This window comes from Scyliorhinus canicula, chromosome 1 (genome assembly GCF_902713615.1).
Source record: "Scyliorhinus canicula chromosome 1, sScyCan1.1, whole genome shotgun sequence".
NCBI lineage: Eukaryota > Metazoa > Chordata > Chondrichthyes > Carcharhiniformes > Scyliorhinidae > Scyliorhinus > Scyliorhinus canicula.
In genome coordinates, this window is record NC_052146.1 from 191,147,768 (window position 1) to 191,160,958 (window position 13,191).

General features: G+C 46.0%; 1 protein-coding gene across 2 annotated transcripts in view; it reads left to right on the plus strand.

Moving 5' to 3' along the window:
* adgb (androglobin) overlaps window positions 1-13,191 on the plus strand; it is a 564,769-nt gene that overhangs the window by 395,804 nt on the left and 155,774 nt on the right. The gene's annotated exons all lie outside the window — the stretch shown is intronic.

Genomic DNA, 13,191 nt, shown 5'->3' on the forward strand with positions numbered 1-13,191 from the left:
ATGGGATTGAGCTGTACACTCTGCTGCACATCTGGGGTAAGTGTAAATGGAAACTGTGTTCAATATGCTTGATGGGTCTGTACTTTGTTAATATATTTATGTGTCGCTGCACTATATATTAATCGACAGAACTTGAGATTGAGCTTCTTGGGCAAAGTAAAGTATAGCTTGATTTGTGTCAACTTCAAAGTCTATTGATCAAATCAAATGTTATGCGAGTACAGATTGTTGCGTTGAATTCAAAGTACAAATCAGTTGTGGTAATTTCTTCAGATCAAAATAGGGGCCTCACGGTAGCATGGTGGTTAGCATCAATGCTTCACAGCTCCAGGGTCCCAGGTTCGATTCCCGGCTGGGTCACTGTCTGTGTGGAGTCTGCACGTCCTCCCTGTGTGTGCGTGGGTTTCCTCCGGGTGCTCCGGTTTCCTCCCACAGTCCAAAGATGTGCGGGTTAGGTGGATTGGCCATGCTAAATTGCCCGTAGTGTAAGGTTAATGGGGGGATTGTTGGGTTACGGGTATATGGGTTATGTGGGTTTAAGTAGGGTGATCATTGCTCGGCACAACATCGAGGGCCGAAGGGCCTGTTCTGTGCTGTACTGTTCTATTCTATTCTAAAATGCACAGTACGGCAGCACGGTGGCCTAGTGGTTAGCACAACCGCCTCACGGTGCTGAGGTCCCAGGTTCGATCCCGGCACATTCTCCCCGTGTCTGCGTGGGTTTTGCCCCCACAACCCAAAAATGTGCAGAGTAGGTGGATTGGCCACGCTAAATTGCCCCTTAATTGGAAAAAATAATTGGCTAATCTAAATTTATAAAAAAAAAATGCACAGTACAAAAATGAAATGGAAGGAAATAGCAGTTTGCAAAGTAAGGCAAAAGAATAGGTTTCAAATGTTAGGTTAAAGATGATTTTGGAGAGAAGAAAACAGGTTCTCTCCTGGTCTCATAAGGAAATCATAGGCCGGGATTCTCCGCTATCCGGCAGGGTGGACTGTACCAGCGCTGAGGAGTGGCGTAAACCACTCCGGCATCGGGCCGTCCGGAAGGTGTGGAATCCTCTGCACCTTCAGGGGCCAGGCTGGCGCCGGCGGGGTTGGCGCCATGCCAACCGACGCCAAAGGGCCTCCGCCGGCCGGCGTGAGTTGGCACATGCGCGGGAGCGCCAGAGTGTTCTGGCGTGATCCTAGCGCATGTACAGGAGGGGTTCTTCTCCGCCAGCCATGGCGGACCGTCACAGCGGCTGGCGCGGAGGGAAAGAGTGCCTCCACGGCACAGGCCCGCCCGCAGATCGGTGGGCCCCGATCGCGGGCCAGGCCACCGTGCCCCCCCCCCTCCCGGGGCCAGATTCCCCCCGCGTGCCCCCCCGAGGACTCCTGCAGAGCCAGGTCTTGCCAGTAAGGACCTTGTTTGACTTACGCTGGCGGAACTGACTGCAAACGAGCGGCCACTCGGCCCATTGCGGAGCGGAGAATCGCCTGGGGGGTGCCACTGCCAACGGCCCCTGCAATTTCCACCCCCGCCGGAAAAAACGGCACCACAGAACCCGGCAACGAGTATCGGGGCGGGATTCACGCTGACCCCCCCCCCCCCCCCCCCCCCCCCGGCGATGCTCCAGCCATGCTGGAGGTTGGAGAATCCCACCCGTAATCCTTAAGGTTCTGTCCCCTTTCTGGCTATGATTGGGTTTTAAGTAATTAGAATTCATCTGATTCGACCGAAATGGCTGTCTAGCAAGTTTTAAGAGATAATGTGGCATGAGAGAATTTCTGTATGGTTCCATAATGTGGTGTGATCAAACCACCTGTTTCCCACCATGTTTTTTAGAACTGGGATCTTTGCCCGGTAATGATAAGAATGAGTTTATTCTGCAGCGTGGCCTTGTAGTGTATAGTCAGTTTTCAAATTGACTACCTTATCTGATCCTTTCCTTTGCTCTCAGCATTCTCTGCTGTCATGGTTAATATATGACTTTTAATAGTATAATGTCAATAAATCATTTGTTCCTTTAAACTTTCTTACCTGTAAGAAAAGTAGATTTCTATCAATGCTCTTAATGGGACAGGCTTTTTTAATGGTTAGTTTTGTTGTTTAATACATTTTTAGTGACGGTCTTCCTTGGATTTTCCTCTGTCTCTCAAGCTTTCTTATTTATCTTTCGATATTTTTTGCTTGAAAATAGGCATTAGCTGTGTGTCAGTTGATAGTGTTCTTTCCTGAGTCATGTAGTTCCAAGTCAAGTCTCATTCCAGGACTTGAACATAAAAATCATGGCTGACACTCCAGTGCTGCACTGAGGGAGCATTGTACTGTCAGAGGAGGCAGCTTTTCAGATGAGATGTTTAACAGAGGCCCATCTATCTGCCTGGGTGGAAGGAAAAGATCCCATGGCAGGATTTCAAAGAAGAGCAGTGAATTTATACGCAGTGTCATAGAACATAGAACAGTACAGCACAGAACAGGCCCTTCGGCCCTCAATGTTAGTGCCGAGCAATGCTCACCCTACTTAACCCACGTAACCCGTATCCCAACAATCCCCCCCTTAACCTTACACTACGGGCAATTTAGCATGGCCAATCCACCTAACCCGCACATCTTTGGACTGTGGGAGGAAACCGGAGCTCCCGGAGGAAACCCACGCACACACGGGGAGGACGTGCAGACTCCACACAGACAGTGACCCAGCCGGGAATCGAACCTGGGACCCTGGAACTGTGAAGCATTGATGCTAACCACCATGCTACCGTGAGGCCAATATTTATCCCTCAATCAACAGAATGAAAAAAGGATTATCTGGTCATTGTTATATTGCTGTCTGAGGAATTTGCTGTGCATGATGAATTGACTGGTATGTTTCCTGTGTTACAACCATGGCTATACTTCAAAAATACTTAATTGATTGAAAAGACCAGTGATCAGAAGTTTATATGAATGCAAGTCTTCCTTTCTTGAAATAATGCAAAGGTAATAAAACAAAAGGAGGAAAGAATGTGCAAAATGGAGGGGGTGGTTTAGCACACTGGGCTACATCGCTGACTTTTAAGGCAGACCAAGGCAGGCCAGCAGCATGGGTTCAATCCCCGCACCAGCCTCCCCGAACAGGCACCAGAATGTGGCGACTAGGGGCTTTTCGCTGTAACTTCATTTGAAGCCTACTTGTGACAATAAGCGATTTTCATTTCATTTCATTTCAAATGATGGTTAAAATTGCTGTCATTACATTCTTGACAAGACATAGTAAACATAAAGTCACCTTAGTCCCAGATGACTATAGGCTGCTTTTCCCTTTGAGGGGGAGAACTGACTGGTGGTGATTTAACCTGAGGATCACCACACCTCAGACCAGGGATAAGGTTGAGAAGGCGCAGCCTTCATGAATAACCTGAGCCCATATGGGAATTGAACCCGTGCTGCTGGCCTTGCTCTGAATCACGAACCAGTTGTCCAGCCAATTGAATTAAACCAGTGCAGGGTCATTGGGGATGCACTAGCTGTCATATTCCGGTAAGTAGTTTCAGTAGAGTTTAACTGTCCCAAACTGCCACTTTGAGAAGCTTGGGGAGAAGGTAGGTATGTAAGGAAAGTGGGTGAGGGGATAGATTGGCAGGTGGGGAAGTGAGGGTGTGGGTGGTGGGTAAATGAGTGAGGGGATAGGGCAGCTGATGGTTGAGGGGGTAGAGTGATAGGTAGATGATCAGCAGGATGGCAGGTAAGTGTGTGAAGAAGTAGGGTGGCAGGTATGTGAGTGGGAGGTAGAGTGGCAAGTTGGTGAAGGGGCAGGGTGTGTTGGAGATAATCGGGTGGTTGGAGGGTTAGTATGGTGGTTGGGGGTTGGTGAGTCGGGGTGGAGTCGGGTGGTAGTCCGGTTGATCGGATAGTTAGGGGGTCGGGTGTGGACTGGGTGGTGGTCAGGTCAGGGTGATAGGTGGAGATTCCAGTGGGGATTAGTAGTATAGTTACCCAGGAGTTAGAATTGGTTTTAATCCTCCAACCTTTCATGGATAATTATCCCAGTGAGTGGAACCAACAGAGGTCTCCAACTATAACTCAGAGTTTAGGAGGGTTTCAAATGCAGGTGAATGACCCAACAGAAGTTCAAACTTTCTGGGTGGTTCCAGCATAGTCAGTGCTTCGGAACTTCCGAGGGCCCCCCAGTTCATTTTGGAGGTACCTCCTGGGGTTGACCATCCAGAGATCAGAATTTAATAATTTAAAAAAGGGTATTGGTTCTTTATTTGAAAAATGAAAAATCTCCTATCCCGTGGATATTTCCGATATAAAGATGATACATTTGCTATATTGGAATCTACATTTGCATGTACAAATTTCCTTACACACCTTACTGAGCTCCATCACATGCTCAAATTAATCCTCGATGTACTAGTTCAAAAATCTGTGAATGTGTTCTCTATTACTGCCTGCCAGAAGCTTGCGTTCATTGTGTTTATCCAACATCATTTCCATACTCCCAGAATGCCTTAATCCACTGCAATTCGCATACCATCACAACCAGTCCACAGCAGATGCTATCTCCCTGGCCCGACACTCATCCCTGGAGCATCTCGACAAGAACTCCTACGTCAAACTCCTATTCATTGACTACAGCTCCGCCTTCAACACCACAATCCCAGCCAAGGTCATATCAAAACTCCAAAACCTAGGATTTGTCTCCTCCCTCAGCAACTGGATCCTTGATTTCCTGACCCATAGACTGCAATCAGTAAGGATTAACAGGAACACCTACTCCACGATAGTTCACAATATCGAGGCCCCTCAAGGCTGCATACTTAGCCCCTTACTACACTCCCTATACACACACAACTTTGTGGCAAAATTTTGCTCCAACTCCATCTACAAGTTTGCTGATTACACGTCCATAGTGGGTCGGATCTCGAACAACGATGAGTCAGGGTACAGGATGGATTTAGAGAACCTAGTGTGTCGTATAACGACAACAATCTTTCCCTCAACATCAGCAAAACTAAGGAGCTGGTCATTAACTTCAGGAAACAAAGTATCGTACACACCCCTGTCTGCAGCAATGGTGCCGAGGTGGAGATGGTTGATGGCTTCAAATTACTAACTGTGCACATCACCAACAATCTCTTCTGGTCCACCCCCGTCGATGCTACGACCAAGAAAGCACAGCAGCGCCTATACTTCCTCAGTAAACTAAGGAAATTCGGCCTGTCCACATTGACTCTTGCCAATTTTTACAGATGCACCATAGAAAGCATCCCATCTGGCTGCATCACAGCCTGGTATGGCAACTGCTCGGTCCAAGACCGTAAGAAACTACAGAGAGTCGCGAACACTGCTCAGTCCATCACACGAAACCTCCTCCCATCCATTGACTCTGTCTGCACCTCCTGCTGCTTTGGGAAAGCAGGCAGCATAATCAAAGATCCTTCCCACCGTGGTTATTCACTCTTCCAACCTCTTCCATCGGGCAGGAGATACAAAAGTCTGAGAACATGCACTAACAGATTCAAAAACAGCTTCTTCCCCACTGTTACTAGACTCCTGAACGACCCTCTTAAGGACTGAACTGATCTCCTCACGCATCTTCTCTGCGCTGTGACGGATACCCTATGCACCCCAGCATCAGACGATATCACCTTTACCCTGGATCAGGCCCACCAGGATGCCCAGGCAGCAGGATTCGCTGCCATCGCTGGCATGCCCCTGGTCCAGGGAGTGATTGATAGAACGCATGTCCCCTTCCGAACATGGGTTCATCAGGGCTGCCCTTCATCTCTAGGTGGTGGATCCACTCCCTGAATGTCTAGTTGGTGTGCGACCACCAGCTGCACATCAAGCACTCTGCGCCCGATGCCCACGACGCATACATCCTGGAGCACTCTGAGGTTCCCGACACCTTTGAGGCACTCCATCGGGTGACGGGTTGGCTCTTGAGTGACAAGGGTTACCCATTCAGATCATGGCTAATGACGACTGTCCGGGGGTCCGAGACCAATGTGGAGACCCATTATAACAACGCTCATTCAGTAACCAGGAGCATCATTGAGCAGTGCATTGGCTTCCTCAAGATGCGTTTCCAATGCCTGGACCACTCTGGTGGGGCTCTCCAACATAGCCCCAGGAGGGTCTCGGGCCTGCTGCATCCTGCACAACATCACGCAGCAGAGGAGCGACATGCTGGAGGAGGAGGAAGAAAGGCAGGCCTCATCTGACGAAGAGGGTGTCCAGGACAATCTGGGCTTGGGGCCCAGGCTAGCAGAACAGGCCGCCCAACTTGTGATCCAGGATGGTGCACACAGGTCAACATCATCGCCTCCTGATTTCCCAACTAAGAGGCCTGGCCACCGGCAGCTCTGCCACCCTGTACCACCTCCCCATGCTTCCCCCCGCCCCCCCCAACTTCAAAATGAAACTCCCTTCCCCAGAATCGCTCACCCCTTCCCTGTCCTTCAGCCTTTCACTCCACCTTCTCCTTAGCCTTCCACTCCTTCCCCCTTGCCCCTCCAAGAGTCCTGCTGCATTACCACAGAGTACTGTCCCTGGGTTGCAGTATCAGTGGGTCTTGTCCACTTGAGGGAGGATGATAATGACTCGCTGTGGAGATGAGCTCTAGTGCTCCTCATCGTTTGACAAAGTCTGATTCCTGCCTTTAGACTCACACTCCACTGTCTGCCCGGGTGACCCCTGCGTGTGTAATGGCCAATCCATCTCACGGGCCCATGTAGCCTTGCAGGGATGAGGTGTGGGGTTTGCGGGAGATGTTGAATGATTAGGGCTGTCATACAAGGCGGGCTCACACTTTTGGCCCCGTGCCCTTCCACTCCACGCTGGGGTGACAACATGTGGGGCATTCATGTGTCATGGGGGCCATACCCCACCCTACCCTCCAGTGCATTCCATGCCCCCAACTCCACGCACACCCAGGCACATCCTCTACGCCCAGGCTCAATCCATTCCTTATACCCATCAGACAGAGGTTGGAGGCAGGACAAACTGTTGGTGCAAAGTGTTTAAAGGTGAGTATATACATTGTTGTGCCCTAACATCTAACTATCACCTATGTGTTGCATTCCTTGCCTTTTCCTCCAAGATATACAGATATGTAGCGTTGACTGTCATGAGAATGTCGCTTTAAGAAATGTTTGGCTGCTCATGTTACTGCAGTGATGTCAGAGTGTGGGTGAAGCTGAGCTCTGGCTCTGTTTTTTAGTTTCACTTTGAGAAAAGCTCGGGTTTGTCTGTGTCTTTTTGGTTTAGTTGCGAAAAGATTAGGTAATTATGGCAGTGGTTAAGCATTTGAAGTTGCCTGAGATACAGTTTGACTCATTGGAAATGGCAAAAATTCAGTTACAAATTAAATAAATGGAACATGAGAAAGAATTAAAGCAACTTGAATACGAAAGAGATGAGAAAGGGAGATGCAGATCATGGAAAAAGATAAAGAGAGAGAGTTTGAACTTCAGAAAATGGCCATGAAACATGACAGTCAGTTAAAATTGGCAGGCATAAAGGGAAACGTTCAGTTGGATGATAGTGATGAGGATAGTGAGAAAGAGCGTCATAGTCGAAGGCTTGGTGCGGATCTATTTAAGTATGTCCAAGCATTGCGAAGGTTTGATGAGAAGGAGGTAGAAGTCTTTGTTATTTCATTTGAGAAGGTAGCTAAACAAATGAAATGGCCACAGGACATGCGGGTATTACTGATTCAAACAAAGCTGGTAGGTAGGGCTAGTGAAGTAGGGCTAGCATCACTATCAGAGGAGGTATCTGAGTCGTATGAGGAGGTGAAAAATCCATCTTAGGTGCATATGAACTAGTGCCCGAAGCCAAAGGTTTAGAAATTTAAGGAAAGAATTTGGTCAAACATACACGGAGTTTGAAAGGATCAAACAGAGTAATTTTGATAGGTGGATAAGGGCTTTGAAAATAGACCAAACGTACGAAGCTCTCAAAGAAATTATACTTTTGGAGGAGTTTTAAAATTCAATTCCTAATGTAGTGAGAACTCATGTGGAAGAGCAGAGGGTTAAAACTGCGAGATTAGCTGCAGAAATGGCAGATGATTATGAATTAGTTCATAAATCAAAGCTTGGTTTCTGACATCAGTTTCAGCCTGTGAGGGATAGAAACTGGGGACATGCGAAACACTCAAGTGGTAAAGGTAAAGGTGATCTGATGGGCGATAATAAGGACAGTGCACCTCAGACTAAAAAAGAAATCCAGGACGGCGGAAAAGAAATGAAAAGTTTCAAATGTTTTCACTGTAATAAACTAGGCCATGTAAAGTCACAGTGTTGGTGGTTGAAAAAAGCACTGGGAAGGCTGATGTGGTAAAACAGGATGTGGAGATGCCGGCATTGGACTGGGGTGAGCACAGTAAGAAGTCTTACAACACCAGGTTAAAGTCCAACAGGTTTGTTTCAAACACTCAGCCTGATCAAGAGGTGATTGATAAGAAGGTGTCAGATGTCTTTAAAGAATTTACTTGTGTGGGTAAAGTTTACTCGTGTATCAGGAGCAGCAGGTAAATAAGTCACAATTTTAAGAGATACGGGAGCTAGTCAATTTTTAATGGTAAGAGATGAGGAGTTATGTAGTTTGGGAAGAATGTTGCCAGAAAAGGTGGTAATATGTAGAATTCAGGGTGAGAGGAGTGATGTTCCATTATACAAGGTAAGGATGGAAAGTCCAGTGGAGAGTGGTGAAGTGGTAATAGCAGTAATAGAGAAACTATCTTGTCCAGGAATACAGTTTATCTTGGGTAATGATATAGCTGGATCGCAGGTCAGAGTGATACCCACTGTGGTTGATAAGCCAGTGGAAAATTAGACAACTGAAGTGTTGAAGGACGAATATCCTAGGATTTTTCCGGATTGTGTAGTAACAAGGCCACAGGTTAGGACAAGAGGAGAAATCAAAGAGTGAAGTTGAAGTGCAATTATCAGAAATGATATTTGATCAGATGGTTGAAAAAGAACAAGAACAGGTGGAGGATGAGGTGGATATTTTTAGTTCAGGAAAATTGGCAGAGTTACAACAGAAAGACGTAGAAATAAAACGGATGTATCAGAAAACAAACAAGTAAGAGGAATCTGAGTGTATACCAGAGTGTTATTACCGTAAAAGTGATGTCTTGATAAGAAAATGGAGACCTTTACATATGCAGGCGGATGAAAAGTGGGCAGACATTCATCAAGTAGTATTGCCGGTAGGGTATAGAAAGGAGGTGTTGCGAGTTGCACATGCGGTACCACTGGGAGGTAATTTGGGAATAAGGAAAACTCAAGCTAAAATACAAAAACATTTTGATTGGCCTGGACTACATAAAGATGTAGTTAAATTGTGTCAATCATTTCACACATGTCAAGTGATAGCAAAACCTCAAGCTGTGATAAAACCAGCACCCTTAATACCCATTCCAGCATTTGAGGAACCTTTTACAAGGGTCCTAATTGATTGCGTAGGACCGCTTCCTAAACCAAAAAGTGGGAATCAATATCTTTTCACTATAATGGATGTGTCTTCTAGGTTTCCAGAGGCCATTCCAGTAAGTAATATTACAGCGAAAAAGATTGTGGAGGAGTTACTTAAATTCTTTACTAGATATAGACTACCACAGAAATACAATCGGATCAAGAATCGAATTTTAGCTCAAGGTTATTCAAAGAAGTTATGGATTGCTTAAGAATAAAACAATTTAAATCAACTGCGTACCATTCAGAATCGCAGGGAGCGTTAGAAAGGTGGCATCAGACGTTAAAGACAATGTTGAGGATTTATTGTCACGATTATCCAGAGGATTAGGATAAAGGAATTCCATTCGTACTGTTTGCAATTAGGGATGCACCTAATGAGTCAACCAAATTCAGTCCTTTTGAACAAATTTTTGGTCATAAGCTAAGAGGATCACTTAAATTGATTGAGGAAAATTTGGTGAGTAAGAAATCGGAAATTACATTATTGGATTACGTGTCAAATTTTAGGGAATGATTAAACAGAGCAGGTGAATTGGCTAGACAACACTTAAAAGTTTCACAAAATGTGATGAAACGGGTTGCGGACAAGAAATCCAAAGTTTGTAGTTTTGCCAGTGGAGATAAAGTTGTTACCAGTGGTTTGTGAGCCTTTAAAAGCTAGGTTTTGTGGACCTTATCAGATTGAAAGGAAATTGAGTGAGGTGAATTACATGGTAAAAACATGAAGATAGAAGGAAGACTCACCGAGTGTGTCACGTGAATATGCTTAAAAGGTACTTTGAAAGGGAAGGAGAGAAAAAGGAGGAAGTTTTAATGATTCTAACTCAAAGTGACGAACCAAATCCAGATGACTGTGAATTTGACATACCTCAAATTAAATTGTAAAACGAGGATGTTCTTAAAACTTGGGATAAATTGCTGAGTTACCTTCCAGAGGAAAAACGGAATGACCTGAAAGAATTATTGATATCACATGGGCAAGTTTGTGGAGATAAATTGGGAAGTACTAAAATGGCTATACATGATGTAGATGTGAGAAATGCTGTTCCAATCAAACAACATTCATACAGACTTAACCCTTTAAAATTGGCACAGGTTTACAAAGAGATTGAGAGTATGCTTTAAAATGGTTTAATTGAAGTGGGTTGCAGCCAATGGAGGTCACCCATAGTGATGGTATCTAAACCAGACGGTACCCAACAGTTGTGTGTGGACTATAGAAAGGTTACTGCAGTTACAAGAACTGACTCTGATCCTAGCCCACGTTTGGAGGATTGCATTCATAAAGTGGGAGAATCAGCTTTTATTTCCAAACTGGATTTACTTAAAGGTTACTGGCAGGTACCTTTATCTGAAAGGGCGAAGGACATTTTAGCTTTTGTGACTCCAGATGGTATATACCAATTCAAAGTTATGCCATTTGGCATGAAAAACGCCCCAGCCACATTTCAACGGTTAACTAACAAAGTTGTTTCAGGATTACCCAATTGTGCGGTATACATCGACGGTCTTGTAATTTTCAGCCAGACATGGAAAGAACATTTAAAACATCTGATGGAGTTATTCAATCGATTTCAGGAGGCAGGTTTGATGATAAACCTAGCCAAAAGTGAATTGGAAAATCCCAAATCACTTTCCTTGAGGAGTTTCTGATACCCTCAAGACGAAGGAAAATAATGTGATTTCTTGGCATGAGTGGATTTGATCGGACATTTGTGAAACGTTTTTGTAGCGTGATTGCTCCACTGATGGACTTGCTGAAAAAACGTTGAAAACTTCAGTGGGCAGCGGACTTCCAACAGGCATTTGACTGCCTGATAGCTGTGATAACCAATGCTCCTGTGTTGGAGAATTACAAGGGACTCTGTGATCAGATTGAACTAAAATATCTGACTTTAAAGAGACATGCCGAGGCGTAGAGAAATGGATGGATCGTGCAGAGACCTTCTTGTTCAAAGAGACTGTCAATCGAGAAGGCTTCCAGTTGGAGGGAAAAAAATGGACTATATTATTATACCTGTTTGCGTGTGTTGTTTTTTGAAACAGAAAAGTATATTTATTGTGTGCACTTCTTAAAGGTTAGTGAGAAGGTAAAAAATGAAACCATCTTGAAGGTGAGAATTTATTTATTTTCTTGGGGGGAGGTGTCATGAGAATGTCACTTTAAGAAATGTTTGGCTGCTCATGTTACTGCAGTGATGTCAGAGTGTGGGTGGAGCTGAGCTCTGGCTCCGTTTTTTAGTTTCACTTTGGTTTCGTTTTCAGTGTTGGAGCTGAAGTCAGACGAAGCAGGTGTACTGCTATTCTCTCTGCCACAAAAAGACTATCTCTTGATCATTTGGTGAATTCAGAATTATAAATGTTCTCAGTAGTGACTTTAACCTGATGTGCTTCTGTTTAAACTTTTTTTTAAAGTCTTCTGGATGATAAAAGGAGAGGTTACGGATTACTTAGTGTTGCATTCTTTGGGGGTTGTATTTGAATTAATGGTTGCTAAGATGTTCACTGTTTGTTTTAAAAAGGTTAACTTGAGTTAATAGAATCAGAAGAGAAGGTGGCCTGCTGTGTGTCCCTCTGACCTCTGATGCCTATGGTGGCCATACTCTGGAGAGCCTGGACAGGCCCAGCTGACTTTTGGATGTCACAGGTGACGGTGTGCCACTCTGTTCCTGCCGCTGTCCATGAGATGTGCCAATGTCATTTGGGAGGGGGGAGAGATTTGGATGGGCTGAGGTGTTCCAGCACTTACCCACGGGAGACACCGGCATGGGTTCCATCACTTCCTCCTCCCTCGCAGTGCTCGATGGCCCTGGGCTACTCCAGGGGATGGGGTCAGGCCAGAGTGAGCTACAGAGGCTCCACTGTCACCTGGCGCTGCCAGTCCTGGAAGCCTTCAACTATGGAGCACTGAGCAATGTCCTTCAGCGAATGAGACATGTCTCTCACTGCCTCTGTCATGTCCCTCACTGCCTCTGTCATGTCCCTCACTGTCTTAGTCATGTCCCTCTGTAACTGTGACATGTCTCTCTGTGCCTGTAACATGTCCCTCTGTCGCTGGCTGAGGTCAGTCAGCACGCACTCAATGCCCTAAGCCTTGACCCTTTGTGAATGGGCCAAGCTATGGAAAGCCGTAGAAATATCCATGTGGGCCTAGGATATGTCTGCCGGTAACTGACCTCCCCTGTCCTGCGCCTCAGCCATCGACCGCACAGTGTGCCCAAGCCTTGAACATCTTGACCCATGGCTTTGACTTCTTGCCCCAGGCCTTCCATTGCTGATGCCATGTGCCCAGTGTTGTTCTGGGTACCATGCATTCCTGTGCCTGAAGGCGACTGGACTCCTCCAGATGTACCTGCAGTCTGTGGAAAGTTGCTGATACCGCTTCCTGTAAATCCTGGCTCTGTCTGCACCTCCACCAGTGATAGAACATAGAACAGTACAGCACAGAACAGGCCTTTCGGCCCTCGATGTTGCGCCGAGCCATGATCACCCTACTCAAACCCACATATCCACCCTATACCCGTAACCCAACAACCCCCCCCCCCCTTTAGGGCCGAAGGGCCTGTTCTTTAGGGCCGAAGGGCCTGTTCTAGGGCCGAAGGGCCTGTTCCTGAGGGCCGAAGGGCCTGTTCTGTGCTGTACTGTTCTATGTTCTATCTACTTTAATGTATTCATTTAAAAAAAAAAGGGGCCTCACGGTAGCATGGTGGTTAGCATCAATGCTTCACAGCT